The following is a 5,000-nucleotide window of genomic DNA, read 5'->3' as shown; positions in this document are numbered from 1 at the left end:
AAATTACGGTGTATATAAAAAGTAAAGGGGCGACCCCCCTTTAGCTTTTCTTATTAAAAATTCAAAAACCGTTTTTTATGAAAAAGAATTTTCGTTCTCTATATTATATATTTTATATAAAAATATAAGAACGATATTTCTTCTTAATATTTGCCAATTTTCAAATAATTTATCATTCTTAATAACATTTTACTTTTTTTTCAAATGCATTTTTAATGTAATAATTTCATATATTACATAATTTTTCTCTTTGAATTGAAATTAATAATTTCATAATTCTATTTTTTAATCATAAATATATATGATTGAAAAAATTTTCTCCTCTTTTCCTTTGTTTAAAATTTAATTTTTCTTATAAATTTTTGTTTTTCTTATTTTTTTCTCTTCATCATCTGTTTAATTTCCTGTATTTATACAAGAAACAAACAGTTGAGGATAATTTCTATGTAATGCTAGTATAGAATATAAAATTTTGAATTCAAAAATTTATTTCTATTTAAACTAACTATAGAAAACCAGGAATAAAATACAATAACACCAATATGCCATAACATGTTAGTATAGAATATAGATTCTTCATATATGTATATATATTCGAAAATTTTTTCTATTTAAACTAACGTATGGAAAACCAGGAATAAAATCATAATATTACCAGTTTAATATGGCTCAAATTCGAGTTTCATATAGTTATGATTCGATTTATATGCTTCAATATCATTGGTTAGTTAACTTTTGATATTTTCATATTATATCACATGCCTTCACCGTGAGTGTTTTTTGCCATGCACACCTCACATTGTCAAAAATGTATGGGAAAAATTTATTTCAATACATTTCAGTTTGATTTGAAATGTCTTTATTATATATTTTAGTGCCAATATGCCAAGGTTATATTCCATAACTTGCTATTTAAACTAACGTATGGAAAACCAGGTATAAAATCACAATATTACCAGTTTAATATGGCTCAAATTCGAGTTTCATATAGTTATGATTCGATTTATATGCTTCAATATCATTGGTTAGTTAACTTTTGATATTTTCATATTATATCACATGCCTTCACCGTGAGTGTTTTTTGCCATGCACACCTCACATTGTCAAAAATGTATGGGAAAAATTTATTTCAATACATTTCAGTTTGATTTGAAATGTCTTTATTATATATTTTAGTGCCAATATGCCAAGGTTATATTCCATAACTCTCTATTTAAACTAACGTATGGAAAACCAGGCATAAAATCACAATATTACCAGTTTAATATGGCTCAAATTCGAGTTTCATATAGTTATGATTCGATTTATATGTTTCAATATCATTGGTTAGTTAACTTTTGATATTTTCATATCATTTCACATGCCTTCACCGTGAGTGTTTTTTGCCATGCACACCTCACATTGTCAAAAATGTATGGGAAAAATTCATTTCAATACATTTCAGTTTGATTTGAAATGTCTTTATTATATATTTTAGTGCCAATATGCCAAGGTTATATTCCATAACATGTTAGTATAGCTAATATGAATTCTTCATATATGTATATATATTCGAAAATTTTTTCTATTTAAACTAACGTATGGAAAAAACCAGGCATAAAATCACAATATTACCAGTTTAATATGGCTTAAATTCGAGTTTCATATAGTTATGATTCGATTTATATGCTTCAATATCGTTGGTTAGTTAACTTTTGATATTTTCATATTATATCACATGCCTTCACCGTGAGTGTTTTTTGCCATGCACACCTCACATTGTCAAAAATGTATGGGAAAAATTTATTTCAATACATTTCAGTTTGATTTGAAATGTCTTTATTATATATTTTAGTGCCAATATGCCAAGGTTATATTCCATAACTCTCTATTTAAACTAACGTATGGAAAACCAGGCATAAAATCACAATATTACCAGTTTAATATGGCTCAAATTCGAGTTTCATATAGTTATGATTCGATTTATATGCTTCAATATCATTGGTTAGTTAACTTTTGATATTTTCATATTATATCACATGCCTTCACCGTGAGTGTTTTTTGCCATGCACACCTCACATTGTCAAAAATGTATGGGAAAAATTCATTTCAATACATTTCAGTTTGATTTGAAATGTCTTTATTATATATTTTAGTGCCAATATGCCAAGGTTATATTCCATAACATGTTAGTATTAGAATATAGATTCTTCATATATGTATATATATTCGAAAATTTTTTCTATTTAAACTAACGTATGGAAAACCAGGCATAAAATCACAATATTACCAGTTTAATATGGCTTAAATTCGAGTTTCATATAGTTATGATTCGATTTATATGCTTCAATATCATTGGTTAGTTAACTTTTGATATTTTCATATTATATCACATGCCTTCACCGTGAGTGTTTTTTGCCATGCACACCTCACATTGTCAAAAATGTATGGGAAAAATTCATTTCAATACATTTCAGTTTGATTTGAAATGTCTTTATTATATATTTTAGTGCCAATATGCCAAGGTTATATTCCATAACTCTCTATTTAAACTAACGTATGGAAAACCAGGCATAAAATCACAATATTACCAGTTTAATATGGCTCAAATTCGAGTTTTATATAGTTATGATTCGATTTATATGCTTCAATATCATTGGTTAGTTAACTTTTGATATTTTCATATTATATCACATGCCTTCACCGTGAGTGTTTTTTGCCATGCACACCTCACATTGTCAAAAATGTATGGGAAAAATTCATTTCAATACATTTCAGTTTGATTTGATATGTCTTTATTATATATTTTAGTGCCAATATGCCAAGGTTATATTCCATAACTCTCTATTTAAACTAACGTATGGAAAACCAGGCATAAAATCACAATATTACCAGTTTAATATGGCTCAAATTCGAGTTTCATATAGTTATGATTCGATTTATATGCTTCAATATCATTGGTTAGTTAACTTTAGATATTTTCATATTATATCACATGCCTTCACCGTGAGTGTTTTTTGCCATGCACACCTCACATTGTCAAAAATGTATGGGAAAAATTCATTTCAATACATTTCAGTTTGATTTGAAATGTCTTTATTATATATTTTAGTGCCAATATGCCAAGGTTATATTCCATAACTTGCTATTTAAACTAACGTATGGAAAACCAGGCATAAAATCACAATATTACCAGTTTAATATGGCTCAAATTCGAGTTTCATATAGTTATGATTCGATTTATATGCTTCAATATCATTGGTTAGTTAACTTTTGATATTTTCATATTATATCACATGCCTTCACCGTGAGTGTTTTTTGCCATGCACACCTCACATTGTCAAAAATGTATGGGAAAAATTTATTTCAATACATTTCAGTTTGATTTGAAATGTCTTTATTATATATTTTAGTGCCAATATGCCAAGGTTATATTCCATAACTCTCTATTTAAACTAACGTATGGAAAACCAGGCATAAAATCACAATATTACCAGTTTAATATGGCTCAAATTCGAGTTTCATACAGTTATGATTCGATTTATATGCTTCAATATCATTGGTTAGTTAACTTTTGATATTTTCATATTATATCACATGCCTTCACCGTGAGTGTTTTTTGCCATGCACACCTCACATTGTCAAAAATGTATGGGAAAAATTCATTTCAATACATTTCAGTTTGATTTGAAATGTCTTTATTATATATTTTAGTGCCAATATGCCAAGGTTATATTCCATAACATGTTAGTATTAGAATATAGATTCTTCATATATGTATATATATTCGAAAATTTTTTCTATTTAAACTAACGTATGGAAAACCAGGCATAAAATCACAATATTACCAGTTTAATATGGCTTAAATTCGAGTTTCATATAGTTATGATTCGATTTATATGCTTCAATATCATTGGTTAGTTAACTTTTGATATTTTCATATTATATCACATGCCTTCACCGTGAGTGTTTTTTGCCATGCACACCTCACATTGTCAAAAATGTATGGGAAAAATTCATTTCAATACATTTCAGTTTGATTTGAAATGTCTTTATTATATATTTTAGTGCCAATATGCCAAGGTTATATTCCATAACTCTCTATTTAAACTAACGTATGGAAAACCAGGCATAAAATCACAATATTACCAGTTTAATATGGCTCAAATTCGAGTTTCATATAGTTATGATTCGATTTATATGCTTCAATATCATTGGTTAGTTAACTTTTGATATTTTCATATTATATCACATGCCTTCACCGTGAGTGTTTTTTGCCATGCACACCTCACATTGTCAAAAATGTATGGGAAAAATTCATTTCAATACATTTCAGTTTGATTTGAAATGTCTTTATTATATATTTTAGTGCCAATATGCCAAGGTTATATTCCATAACTCTCTATTTAAACTAACGTATGGAAAACCAGGCATAAAATCACAATATTACCAGTTTAATATGGCTCAAATTCGAGTTTCATATAGTTATGATTCGATTTATATGCTTCAATATCATTGGTTAGTTAACTTTTGATATTTTCATATTATATCACATGCCTTCACCGTGAGTGTTTTTTGCCATGCACACCTCACATTGTCAAAAATGTATGGGAAAAATTAATTTCAATACATTTCAGTTTGATTTGAAATGTCTTTATTATATATTTTAGTGCCAATATGCCAAGGTTATATTCCATAACTTTCTATTTAAACTAACGTATGGAAAACCAGGCATAAAATCACAATATTACCAGTTTAATATGGCTTAAATTCGAGTTTCATATAGTTATGATTCGATTTATATGTTTCAATATCATTGGTTAGTTAACTTTTGATATTTTCATATCATTTCACATGCCTTCACCGTGGTGTTTTTTGCCATGCACACCTCACATTGTCAAAAATGTATGGGGAAAATTCATTTCAATACATTTCAGTTTGATTTGAAATGTCTTTATTATATATTTTAGTGCCAATATGCCAAGGTTATATTCCATAACATGTTAGTATAGCTAATATGA

This window comes from Anastrepha obliqua, unplaced genomic scaffold (genome assembly GCF_027943255.1).
Source record: "Anastrepha obliqua isolate idAnaObli1 unplaced genomic scaffold, idAnaObli1_1.0 ptg000027l, whole genome shotgun sequence".
Classification (NCBI taxonomy): domain Eukaryota; kingdom Metazoa; phylum Arthropoda; class Insecta; order Diptera; family Tephritidae; genus Anastrepha; species Anastrepha obliqua.
Note: the sequence above shows the minus strand (reverse complement) of the source record.